The sequence below is a fragment of the Microcebus murinus genome, chromosome 5 (assembly GCF_040939455.1).
Source record: "Microcebus murinus isolate Inina chromosome 5, M.murinus_Inina_mat1.0, whole genome shotgun sequence".
NCBI classification, from domain to species: Eukaryota; Metazoa; Chordata; class Mammalia; order Primates; family Cheirogaleidae; genus Microcebus; species Microcebus murinus.
The window spans coordinates 97,819,317-97,833,570 of NC_134108.1; the positions used below are offsets into that span (position 1 = coordinate 97,819,317).

Sequence of the window (14,254 nt, forward strand, 5' to 3'; positions counted from 1 at the left end):
CTCTGGGAGGCAGGACGATCGCTGGAGGTCAGGAGTCCGAAACCAGCCTGAGCAAGATCGAGATCCCCATCTCTACTAAAAATAGAAAGAAATTAATTGACCAACTAAAAATATATAGAAAAAATTAGCCAGGCATGGTGGCGCATGCCTGTAGTCCCAGCTACTCGGGAGGCTGAGGCAGGAGGATCGCTTGAGCCCAGGAGTTTGAGGTTGCTGTGAGCTAGGCTGACACTCTAGCCTGGGCAACAGAGTGAGACTCTGTCTCAAAAAACAAACAAACAACAACAAAAAAACCCGATTTTGTTGGTAGTAAGAGATAGTTATATTTGATATGAAATTACATACATTTTTGTATGTAATGGGATGAAACAGGTTATATCTATGGATAGTTATGTTTTAATTAATTTAAAACTATTATTAAGTCAGTTTTTTTGTTTTTTTTTGAGACAGAGTCTCGCTTTGTTGCCCAGGCTAGTGTGAGTGCCGTGGCATCAGCCTAGCTCACAGCAACCTGAAACTCCTGGGCTCGTGCGATCCTTCTGTCTCAGCCTCCCGAGTAGCTGGGACTACAGGCATGCGCCACCATGCCCGGCTAATTTTTTATATATATATCAGTTGGCCAATTAGTTTCTTTCTATTTATAGTAGAGACGGGGTCTCGCTCTTGCTCAGGCTGGTTTTGAACTCCTGACCTTGAGCAATCCGCCCGCCTCGGCCTCCCAGAGAGCTAGGATTACAGGCATGAGCCACCGCGCCCGGCCTATTAAGTCATTCTTAATGTGACAATAGATGTAATATAATTTGTGGCTTTCTCATAACCTTTATGAAGGATATCTTTATCTCTTAAATAAAATATTATATTCAATTTGCCCCTCAAAAGTCAGGAAGGTGATACTGAAGTTGAAATCACTCACTTGTGTAGTCAGATCCCACTGTTTAGTATCCATAGATTTCAGAGTTCTCACTCTCTTCCTGCCATTGTACTAGCCTTTTCATACGGCATGGGTCATTTGCCAGAAATCCATAATCTAAACATGAATTTAAGAAGATTATTAAAGACAACAAAATATTCCCCCTTGCCCTGAGCAAAACTATTCATGTAATAATCATTGAGGCTTTATTTTACTTTAAAATTTATTTACTACTTGAAAGAGAATAAAATTGGACCCTTACCTTATAAAAATTACCATATATTAATACAAAAATCAACTCAAAATGGATCAAAGACCTAAATGAAAAAAGTAAATCTATGAAACTCTTAAAAGAAAACATAAAGAAGAAGCTTCGTGACATTGGATTTGACAATGATTTCTTGCATGGGACATCAAAAGCACAGGCAACTAAAGCAAACAGATAAACTGGACTTCATCAAAATTAAAAAACTTCTGTTGATCAAAGGACATTATTAGGAGAGTGAAAAGGCAACCCACAAAATAGGAGAGAATATTTGCAAACCATATATTTGGTAATGGGCTAATATCTACAATACATAAAGAACTGTTACAACTCAACAATTTAAAAAACCCCAAATAATACAATTAAAAAGTGTCAGTGGCTCACGCCTGTAATCCTAGTACTCTGGGAGGCTGAGGCAGGAGGATTACTTGAGCTCAGGAGTTTGAGACCAACCTGAGCAAGAGTGAGACATTGTCTCTATTTAAACAAAAACAAACAAACAAACAAACAAAAAGTGAGCACTTGAATTGACATTTCTCCAGAGAAGATATACAAATGATCAATAGGCTCATGGAAACATGCTAATAATTAAGAAAATGTGAATAAAAGCTACAGCAAGATACCACTTTATGCCCAATAAGATGACTACTATACAAAACAAAAACAAGAACAAAAGCCTAGAAAATAACAAGTCTTGGCAGGGCGATGAAGAAATTTGAACCCCTGTACATTGCTGGTGGGAATGTAAAATGGTGCCATCACTATGGAAAATAGTATAGTGGTTTCTTAAAATATTAAACATAGGATTACCATATAATCCAGAAATTCTGCTTCTGACTATCTACCCAAAAATATTGATAGCAGAGACTTGAACAGATATTTGTGCACTACTGTTTATAGCAGCATTTTTTACAATAGCCAAAAGGTGGAACTAACCCAAATGTTTATCAATGAATGAATGGATAAAAAAATGTGGTTTATACATAGAATAAAATATTTTCCAGCTTTAAAAAGAGATCAAATTCTTATAGATGCTATAACATAGGTGAACCTCGAAGATATTATGCTATATGAGATAAGCCAGGTACAAAATAACACACTTTCCATGATTCCACTTATATGAGATGCATAGAATAGTCAAATTAATAAGAAGGAAAGTAGAATGGTGGTCAACAGGGGCTGGGGAAGGAGGAATAGGGAGTCCTTGTCTAATAGGTAGAGTTTCAGTTTGGGTTAATAAAAAAGTTCTGGAGATGGGTAGTGGTGATGGTTGCCCAATAATGTGAATGTACTTAATGCCACTGAATTGTACACTTAAAAATGGTTGAAATAATAAATATTATATTGTGCATATTTTACCACAATAAAAAATCTGTTCTCTTTCTTTCTTTCTTTCTTTCTTTCTTTCTTTCTTTCTTTCTTTCTTTCTTTCTTTCTTTCTTTCTTTCTTTCTTCCTTTATTTTTCTCATTTACTATCAAATTGGTATTAATATTTATATATTCTTAATTTGTACTTTCCTAAAAGCAAATCCTGGCCGGGCGCGGTGGCTCACGCCTGTAATCCTAGCATTCTGGGAGGCCGAGGCGAGAGGATTGCTCGAGGTCAGGAGTTCGAAACCAGCCTGAACAAGAGTGAGACCCCATCTCTACTATAAATAGAAAGAAATTAATTGGCCAACTAATATATATAGAAAAAAAAATTAGCCGGGCATGGTGGCACATGCCTTTAGTCCCAGCCACTCGGGAAGCTGAGGCAGGAGGATCGCTTGCACCTAGGAGTTTGAGGTTGCTGTGAGCTAGGCTGACGCCAAGGTACTCACTCTAGCCTGGGCCACAGAGCGAGACTCTCTGTCTCAAAAAAAAAATAGATAAATAAAAGCAAATTCTATGAGACAAGGAATTGAGAGTAAGTAGTTTATTTGGGATCCCAGGAAGTATTTTTGTTGAGCAGGGAAGAGAAGCAAGGAATGGAAGGCCAATGAATGGTCTGTGCTATCATGCCAGTTACCATTATGAACAATTGGAACTCAATCCAGCTGGCAACTCTGGGATCCAGTATAAGACAAGTCTCAGAGCTGTCTCGCTGGTAGGGTGAAGGAGCTGTGGTATTACTCCACCAGCTCCCATCAGTCATTTTTGAAGGACTACTCCTGTTTGTCTGTTCATGCTCCTGAGCCTGGTGCAGCAGGCTAGACTCCACCGGGCAGCGAAAGTCTTCGGGCACAAGGACTCTGATGCTGGCAGCTGGACACGGTCAAGTCTGAGACACTAGCATCATCTGCCTTGACAGATTTAATTCAGACATTTTCTCTCTGCTAATTCAAACCGGACCTACATTACATTGGAAAAGATTTCTTTTTTTTATTTTATTTTATTTTTTTTGAGACAGAGTCTCACTCTGTTGCCCAGGCTAGAGTGAGTGCTATGGCGTCAGCCTAGCTCACAGCAACCTCAAACTCCTGGGCTCAAGCAATCCTTCTGCCTCAACCTCCCAAGTAGCTGGGACTATAGGCATGTGCCACCATACCCAGCTAATTTTTTCTACATATATTAGTTGGCCAATTAATTTCTTTCTATTTTTATAGTAGAGACGGGGTCTCGCTCTTGCTCAAGCTGGTTTCAAACTCCTGACCTTGAGCGATCTGCCCACCTCGGCCTCCCAGAGTGCTAGGATTACAGGCGTGAGCCACCACGCCCGGCCAAAGATTTCTTGATTATTCAGATCCTGAATAGCATACTGTAGCACTTACTAAATGTGAAGCATATATTAGATGTCACTTCATCCCCTTCCTGTGACTGCCCCCCGCCTTTAAGCTGTCTACTCTGTAGCATGCTCAGCTTCAGGCCAGGTCTTCATTTCCCAATCGGTTCTTCATCCCTTGCTCTATTAAGAAAAAGCCCACCATAGCCTTTTTTTTTTTTCCTGAAGGAGGAAAACTTGGGTGAAAAATCTGGGTTTTCCTCCAAGTGTAACTAAATCTCATTTAGTTATTTCTGTATGCCCAAACATTCCATATGTATCTACAGCTTTTCCTGTAAATATTAAATCACAGAAGGTGGTGGGGAGGAATGGGAGAGGAGGGTGGTGGAGGACAGCCAAAAGCATAACCCTCCCAGGGAATGAAAGAGTTTTAAAAGTTGGCAGAGGTTGGCCGTCAAGAAAAGAGCTGAACTGTGGCTGTAGAGTAGTGGGAATGATCAAAGCTTTTGTTTACATTCCAAAACTCTCCTTGTGAGACTATTCATTGTGGAATTGTTTGGAACTTTGTAGCTTTCTCTTTGGTGTTTTTACCTTTTTCCTGTTTCCTGTTGTAATGAACAGTAAAACCAAACCTAATCACACAAAAAGCCCTTGGGAAAACCATAAAAAGGTTGTGTGGTTTCAAGATAGCCATGACAACACACAAATTCTTCTGATGCATGGGGCACTGGAGAAGAGGAAAATCCTTATAGAAACACCACTGAAATTGGAAGGAGATGGCCTCATCATGATAAAATGGGAAGAGAGAAAGGAGCCTACGACACTAATCCTTGACACCCATGGGGCTACAGGCTGCCACTGCGGCTTAGAGCTGCAGAAATCCCCACCGCCTTAAGAGAGTGGGAAGGCAGGAAGATAGTCTCTTGGCATAACAACTTGAAATCAAAACCTTCCCCATGGAAGCATTTTAAAATGTGATAGTTAGGTTTTTGTTTTTGCTTTTTGAGACAGAGTCTCACTCTGTCGCCCAGGCTAGAGTGGCCTTGTCGTCATCATAACTCACTGTAACCTCAGACTCCTGGGCTCAAGCGATCCTCTTGCCTCAGCCTCCAGAGTAGCTGGGACTACAGGCACGCACCACCACATCTGGGTAATTTTTTAATTTTTAGTAGAGACGGGTCTGGCTCTTGCTCAGACTCCTGAGCTCAAGCAATTCTCCCCCCTCAGCCTCCCAGAGTGCTAGGATTACAGGCATGAGCCACCGTGTCAGACCATGATAGTTAGGTTTTAAAGTGTTGACAGGAGAGTCAAATAGATTTTATGATCTTAATACCTAATGACTTAAAATTTCTCACTTTTGGAACCTAACCGATTTTTATGTCAGGTAATGTCTCAAATGTAAGTTTTAGTGAGTGCAAAAATTAATGTCAACAACCAGGGAGGAGATTTTGCATTTCACTTACACACTTGGCTTGTATTCTTAGATGTACTTATACATTTATAGGTGCATAAATTTATACATTCTCTTCCTGAGGTAAGCATACTTAAAACTGTAGAGTATGCACCAACAGTGTACCTACTATGCAACCCCTTTCTTTTGTCCTAAGAGCAGGATTGCGTTTTGGTCGGCGTTGCCATCTAGTGGCCAAAATGGGAAACTGGCAAATGCATGACTTCGCTTTCTTCCTCCCTCTGCTGGATTGGAGAACTTGGAGTACAACAGACTTCATTTAATTTTTTTTATTTTCTCCGAGTACACACATGTATTTAACAATACAGTTTTACACAGAATGCTAAGCGCACTTTTCTTCATAGAAACCACCTTCATAGCTAAGCACCTTCTTTACAGAAGGGCTTGATACACACGGATTTTCTATTAATATTTATAACATAGCACATCCAAATCTAAACTCCTAAATAGATGCATTATAATTTGTTTAGAATTTAAAGGCTTAATGGCAATCATCACAGGAGGAAAAAGAACATGTAAGCTTATTTTACAAAACTGACCAAAAAATAAATTCAAGAAATAGTAAATAGAATTTAATAGGGTTCTCGTGCACCCTGAAGGAGGTGGTGCTCGATTTGGAGGGGTAATCACTATGTCCAAATAATCTCCTATTTGGAACTTCTGCGACTGCAGGATCATGGAATCATCAGTCCTCTTTCGGCCAGACATGGTGCTGCCAATCTCCTTAACTCGGTAGCCAGGTCTTTCAAGATCTGTAAAAAAAAACGATTGCAAAATTGAAGTGTGTTCCCTTCTTTCTAGCTTCTGGGTTGACTTCTTTCACTAAACTAGTCAGTTCTTTCAAGGTTGCATCCAGCCAAGTGTAGACCTGCAGCTCGCTGGACGGTATGTTCCTGCAGGAGAACCCGTCCATTCGGTGGTGGTGGAGACCCGGAACAGCCACGGGCAGGTCTTCTCGGTTGATCGGCTTCTCTCGCTCCTTCTTAATTTCCTCCCGGGTGATGCGTGATTCTACCGCCACCTTCCTCTTATGGCCCGTGAGAAGCTCTCCCTGACCTCCGACCCCTGCACCGAGCAAGAGCACGAAGTCCCAGACTTTATTTTATTTTATTTTATTTTATTTTATTTATTTATTTATTTATTTATTTATTTTTGAGACAGAGTCTATTTTTTTTTGAGACAGAGTCTCGCTTTGTTGCCTAGGCTAGAGTGAGTGCCTTGGCGTCAGCCTAGCTCACAGCAACCTCAAACTCCTGGGCTCAAGCGATCCTTCTGTCTCAGCCTCCCAAGTAGCTGGGACTACAGGCATGCGCCACCATGCCCGGCTAATTTTTTCTATATATATTAGTTGGCCAATTAGTTTCTTTCTATTTTTATAGTAGAGACGGGGTCTCACTCTTGCTCAGGCTGGTTTCGAACTCCCGACCTCGAGCAATCCACCCGCCTTGGCCTCCCAGAGAGCAAGGATTACAGGCGTGAGCCACCGCGCCCGGCCCAGACTTTATTTTAGATACTCAGTATGCACTGTTTAGCAAAAGCCACTAAAGACAATTTCTTTCTTACACAGATGCACCGACGCAGACAACACACACACACACACACACACACACACACACACACACACAAACATGCATAGACACACAAGCACGCACACACACAACCCTTTTTCACTTGCAGCCTTTCCTCCCAGCCGTTGCAAACTGTTTCTGTCTGTTCTCCCATAAGACAATTTTATCATTTCCACTCTCTCTCCTCCCTCTTCTTGTTCTTTCTCTCTCTCTCTCTCTCTTTTTTTTGAGACAGAGTCTCGCTTTGTTGTCCAGGCTAGAGTGAGTGCCATGGCATCAGCCTAACTCACAGCAACCTCAAACTCCTGGGCTCAAGTGATCCTCCTGCCTCAGCCTCCCAAGTAGCTGAGACTACAGGCATGTGCCACCATGCCCGGCTAATTTTTTCTATATATATTAGCTGGCCAATTAATTTCTTTCTATTTGTAGTAGAGACAGGGTCTCGCTCTTGCTTAGGGTAGTTTCGAACCCCTGAACTCGAGTGATCCACCCGCCTCCTCCTCCCAGAGTGCTAGGATTACAGGCGTGAGCCACCGCGCCCGGCCTCTTCTTGTTCTTAATTTGTGAACCCCCCTCATTCAAATTCATTAGTAACTAGGCACATTGCAAACAAGGTTATAAATTTTAACACTTTTGGGGGGTAGAAAAAAATAAATTTTAACACTTTTCTGGAGCCCCCAAATTGTCTTTTAGAATCTCTATGCAGTTTAAAGGGAATTTCTTCTTAGACTTAATTAATTAGTAAGTAATTAGACTTACTTTTGCTTAATCAATAGCATTTAAGGCAAAATTTTAAAATCACTTAAGACATTACTTTATGTATGCATATATATTTGCTTATGTTTGCCAAAGGAAAACTGGTGGAGTAAACCAAAGACTGATAAAAATGATTTCCTACAGGGCATGAGAGAGAACAGGGTTGAGGGCAAAAGTGGAAGACAGACTTCTCTGTTTGGAGTTTCTTTAAAAAATAGCTGTATTGGGCCGGGCACGGTGGCTCATGCCTGTAATCCTAGCACTCTGGGAGGCCGAGGCGAGTGGATTGCTAGAGGTCAGGAGTTCGAAACCAGCCTGAGCAAGAGCGAGACCCCGTCTCTACTATAAATAGAAAGAAATTAATTAGCCAGCTAATATATATACAAAAAAAATTAGCCGGGCATGGTGGCGAATGCCTGTAGTCCCAGCTACTTGGGAGGCTGAGGCAGGAGGATTGCTTGAGCCAGGAGTTTGAGGTTGCTGTGAGCTAGGCTGACGCCATGGCACTCACTCTAGCCTGGGCAACAAAGCGAGACTCTGTCTCAAAAAAAAAAAAAAAAAAAAGAAAGAAAGAAATTAATTGGCCAACTAATATATATAGAAAAAATCAGCCAGGCATGGTGGCGCATGCCTGTAGTCCCAGCTACTTGGGAGGCTGAGGCAGCAGGATTGCTTGAGCCCAGGAGTTTGAGGTTGCTGTGAGCTAGGCTGACGCCATGGCACTCACTCTAGCCTGGGCAACAGAATGATACTCTGTCTCAAAAAAAAAAAAAAAAATACCTGTATTGAAGTATAAAATTCACTCATTAAAAGCTTACAATTCAGTGAGTTTTTAGTAGACTTAGAAAGTTTTACAACCATCCCTACAGTCTAATTTTGGAACATTTCCATCAGCCCAAATTTCTTCCACCCTCATTTGGAATACCTCCACTGCCCTACGCCCAGCCCTGGGCAGTCCCTAATCTCCTGTCAGTCTCTAAAGATTTGCCTTTTTTGGACATTTCACACACGGAATCATGCAATATGTGTGGTATTCTGTGTCCGGCTTCTTTCACTCACGTGCTATACTTGAAGTTTATGTATGTTATAGCGTGTATCAGTACTTTGTTTTTCTAAAATTAAATTCAAAGAGAAAAGCAGAGAAAAAGAGTAATCTTACAGTGGAGAAACCTGGCAAACACTATCTCAAAGTTAACATAAACAGCGACAGGTCTATGCGCACCGTTCACATGATGTGATAAAAATGGTACTTTATCTCTTTAGCTTTTCCCCCAAAACTCATTCACAATCCCAATCTATTCATGAGAAAAACATCAGATAAGCCCTATTGTTGTAGGGGACACATTCCTCAAAATACCTTCCAATATTTCTCAAAACTGTTAAGATCATCAAAAACCAAGAAAGTATGAGAAACTTTCATAGCCAAGAGGAGCCCAAGGAGACATGGCAACAAAATGTCATGTGGCATCCCGGATGGGATACTGGATCTGACAAAGCACATTGGTGAAAACTAAGAAAATCAGAATGAAGTATGGATGTGAGTTCATAACAATATATTAATATTTGTTTATTAACTGTAAGAAATGTACCATACTGACATAAGATGTTAATAACGGGCAAAATTGGCATGAGATATATAGAAACTCTCTGTCCTATCTTTGTAATTTTCCCCCAAGTCTAAACTATTCTACAATAAAAGTTTATTTTAAAAAGCCTATCTTTCCTCCATTGAACTGTGTTTTTACCTTTGTCAAAAATCAACTGGGCATATTTGCATAGGTATATTTCTTTCTTTTCTTTTTTTTTAAATTTTTTGAGATAGAGTCTCACTGTGTTGCCCTGAGTAGAGTGCTGTGGCGTCAGCCTAGCTCACAGCAACCTCAAACTCCTGGGCTCAAGCAATCCTACCGACTCAGCATCCCAAGTAGCTGGGACTACAGGCATGTGCCACCATGCCCAGCTAATTTTTTCTACATATATTTTTAGTTATCCAGCTAATTTCTTTCTATTTTTGGTAGAGACGGGATCTTGCTCTTGCTCAGGTTGGTCTTAAACTCCTGAGCTCAAACCATCCACCCGCCTCAGCCTCCCAGAGTGCCAGGATTACAGGCGTGAGCCACCGCACCTGGCCTGCACAGGTCTATTTCTGAGTTCATTTTTCTGGTCCATTGAGGTATAGAGTTATGTCTATTTGCTATCTATATATCAATTTTACTGCCTGTATATAAATTAGGAAGAACTGACATCTTCACTATGTTGAGTTTTTCAATACATGAACACAGTATGTTTTGATTTCTTCCATCAGCATTTTATAGTTTTTAGCATACACATGTTTTAACAGATTTACACCTAAGCATTTAGTTTTGGGGGAATAATTATCAACGATAATATATTTCAAAAATTGGTGTCCACATGTATAATTGATTTTTGTGATTTTATCTTATATCCTGTGACCTTATTGAACTCACTTATTTGTTTAAGGAACAACTTTTTTCTTTTAAAATAGATTTCTTGAGATTTTCTGCATAGACCATGATATCATCTGCAAATACGAACAGTTTTATTTCTTCCTTTCTGATCTGTATCCCTTTTATTGCCTTTTGCTCTGGCTAGCAAATAAGAGTGGTGGGGGCAGATGTTCTTGCCTTGTTGCCAATCATAGACAGAAGTCATTCATTCATTAACATTAAATATAATGTTAAATGCAGTTTTTGTAGATGCTCATTGTCAAGTTGAAAAAGTGTCCCTGCAGTCCTATTTTTCTGAGGGTGTTAAATTGTTGTCAAATGCACTTTCTCCATCAATTGATGTGGTTGTGCAATTTTTCTTTCTTTTTCTTTCTTTCTTAGCCTGTTAATAGGATATTATATTGATTGATTTTTTTCCAATGTTGGTCCAGCCTTCCTTCCCTGGATAAACTCCAATTGGTCAGATGTATAATTCATTTTACAGTTTTATTTGCTAAATTCTATTTGCTAATGTTTTCAGAAGGGATATTGGTTTGCAGTGTTCTTTTTTGAATACTGTTTTTGTCTTATTTTACTATCAGATAATAGTTTAATAACAGGTAATATATAAACTGAAAAGTATTCCTTCCTCTTCTAGTTTCTGGATGACATTGTGCAGATTTGGTGTCAAATCTTCTTTAAGGGTTTGGTAGAATTTTGTCATTGAGACCCTCTAGGCTTAGAGGGCTTTTTTTTTGGTGGGCGGGGGAAGGGTAAATAAAAATTCAGTTTTCTTAATAGTTACAGGGCTATTCAAGTTATCTATTTTGTATTGGTTTAGTTGGGTAGTTTGTGTTATTCAAGGAATTGGTCCATTTCATCTAAATTGTCAAATTTATGTGTGTAGAGTTGTCTGTAGTATTCTCTTGTTGTCCTTTTGCTGTCTGCAGGGTCTTCATTCATATCCCTGTTTCATTGGTAATTTGTGTCTTATCTCTTTCTTTCTTTCTTTGCCAGTCTTCACCAGGCTTGTCAATTTTACTAACCTCTTCAAAGAACCAGCTCTTTGTTTTTTGATTTTATCTATTATTCTTCTGTTTTTAATTTCATTGATTTCTGTTCTTATCTTTATTATTTCCTTTCTGCTTTATTTGGGTTTTTTTTTTTCCCCTAGGTCTTTTGAAATATTTAAAAAAAATATTTATTTTTTGGTCTTTAAGTTCTTAAATAATGTTGAATTATAATTAGCTGCACAAGTAAATGTGGGTGCTTTTTTTTTTTCTGCCTTTTTTCAAATCAGCCTGATAAGGTATATATCTTTCTATAGGCTGATTTTGCATGTTCTCATTCCCAGAGTAGTCTGCCTTAGTTTGCTAGCTCTTGAGGGGCTAGCTTAGAGTATTGATTTGAGACTTTTCCACTTTTCTAATGTATGCATTTAGTGTAATAAGTTTCCTCTCAGCATTGCATTAACTGTATCCCAAATTTTGGGATAACAAATTTGGGATAACAAATTTTGATATGTTGCATTTTTATTTAGTTTAATGTGCTTTTGATTTCCCTTGAGATTTCTTTTTTGACACACACAAGTATTATTTAAAAGTGTACTTTTTAGCTTTCAAGTATTTGGAGATCTTCCTATTATTGTTCTTTTATTGATTTCTGGTTTAATTCTATTGTGGAGAACACACTCTAAATAATTTATTTTAAGTTGCCAAATAGTGTTCCACTGTGTTAATATAGCTTATTATGTTTATCTATTCATTAGTTGATGGACTTTTGCATGTCATATGGTAGTGAATTTGGAATCATGTAAATGTTTTGTTTTTTTTTTTTCTTTTTTTTCATGTAAATGTTTTATAAATTCAAAAAGAAAAAGAAAAAATAATTTCTAAAATTTAAAAACAAATGAATGTTCCTAAATTTGTTGTAGTGGTTGCACAATTCTGTGAATATACTAAAACATATTGAATTGAAATAAATGAGTGGATTGTATAGTATATGAATTATCAATAAAGCTGTTATTAAAAAGGCAGGAAATAAACCTAACTATACAAAAAGTTGTTAATATAACCACTTTGAGAAAAGAAATATTCAAAATGATTTTTAAAACATAATATTTCAACTATCTGCCCCTAATGGGTTATATTCTAAAGGCAGAAAGAATGGCACAGAGACATTAAAATTTATTGGTAATCTTTTTGTTAGTAGTAATATTAATATTGTTGTTTAAAGCTATTTTTTATATTGTAGGATTAGGAAATACATAATTTAGTGGTGTTAAAGTATAATATAAAGGAAAATGAGAAAAACCCTGTAATGTTCACTTTTATTTGTAAATAATAAAATTCATTATTTTGAAAATATGTATTTCCTCACTCAGATCACTAAAAGGACTAGAAGCAATGGCAATTGAATCAGTGAGTTATATATAGAGCCCATATTTTTATCCCTAATACTATCCCTAATAGCCCATTTTCTATTAGAAGAGATTCTCAGATTTTGAGTCTGGAATTGGAAATATATAAGGGGAACCTGAGATATTTTGTTGGGTCAGAAAGTGGGGGAAATTATCAAAGACTTATTGGGTCATTTCAAAAGGACATAGTAGTTAGTCTGAAGGGACTTCTCCCAGGCAAATTTGAGACAAACTGAGCATTTAAAAAATGATTATAATTGATTGAAAGACATCAAATGAATATCTATATAGATATATAAATTTTTTTGAACATCCCAAATGTGTTAACTGCAGAAAAGCTGTCTCCCGTGGGCAGCAATGGTAGTTCTGAAGATCCATATATTTCCCCCCATGGGTTTAGGATGATACTGTCCCCCCGAAAAATGAAAAAAAAACAAAGTCAATGCCCACACTGTTGCAAAGATGTAAGCTCATTTGTCACCTTTGGGGGTAGGTGATATGACAAAGATTTCTCCCCAAAAATGTAAGAGTCAAATTAAAATGTTAGAAATAAAACATGTGATATTAGAGATAAAGAATCCCTTTGATAGGTTTATCAGTAGATATGACAAGTTTGAGGAAAGAATTAGAGAATTTGAAGATAGTTCAATAGGAATGATCCAAATTAAAACACTAAGAGGAAAAAGAAAATAAAAGAAGGATCCAAACAGTGTAATATATGCATAATTGGAATCCAAAAAGGATGAGGAGAAGGAAGAGAAGGAGGACAGAAAGAGAGAGAGAAAGAAAGAGAGAAGGGCATAAGAAATATTTTAAAAGATAATGGCTCAGAACTTTCCAAAAATGATAGAAGACATCAAACTACAGATCCAAGAAGCTCAGATAATCCCCATGCAAAATAAATGCAAAGTAAAAATAATAAAATAAAACATAAAAAAATGAAAATAAAATTCATATCTAGGTAAAACATAAACTACTGGAAACCAAAGATAATGAGAAAATCTTGAAAATGGTGAGAAGATACATCATATACAGAGGAACAATGATAAAACTTACAGTTGTAATTTCATCAGAAACGAAGCAAACTTGAAGATAATGTAGTGACATCTGCCATGTACTAAAAGAGAAAAACAATCAACCTGGAATTATATACTCAGTGAAAACATCTTTCAAAAATGAAAGCAAAATAAATTCTTTTCAGAAAACAAGAGCTGAGAGAATGAATTTCCAACTCATCTTTGCTATAGAGATATTACAAGAAGTTCTTCAGGCAGAAAGAGTATAATACCAGATGAAAACTTTAAATCTATACAAAGAATAGAGAGCTCCAGAATTGATAAAAATAAAATACTTTTTTTCTTATTTTTAATCATTCTAAAAGATAATTGACTGTCTAAAGCAAAAATGGCTATAATATATTGTGGAGTTTATAATATATATAAAAGTAAAATGTATAGCACAAGTGATGGGAAAAAGGAATTGGAAGGAATGTGTTTCACGCCATACATGAAATGGTAATATATTGTCTGAAGGCAAACAGTAATGTTAAAAGGTATATAGGGCAACTATTAAAAAAATTTAGAGGCCGGGCACAGCGGATCACCCCTGTAATCCTAGCACTCTGGGAGGCTGAAGTGGGAGGATTGCTCAGGGTCAGGAGTTTGAAACCAGCCTAAGCAAGAGTGAGACCCTGTCTCTACTAAAAATAGAAAGATT

The 14,254-nt window shown here is 37.8% G+C and overlaps 1 pseudogene; it reads right to left on the reverse strand.

Annotated features, from left to right (window-relative positions):
- Positions 1-4,418: 4,418 nt before the first annotated feature.
- The window catches only part of LOC105860252 (histone deacetylase complex subunit SAP18 pseudogene), a 28,831-nt pseudogene continuing 18,995 nt past the window's right edge, over positions 4,419-14,254 (reverse strand).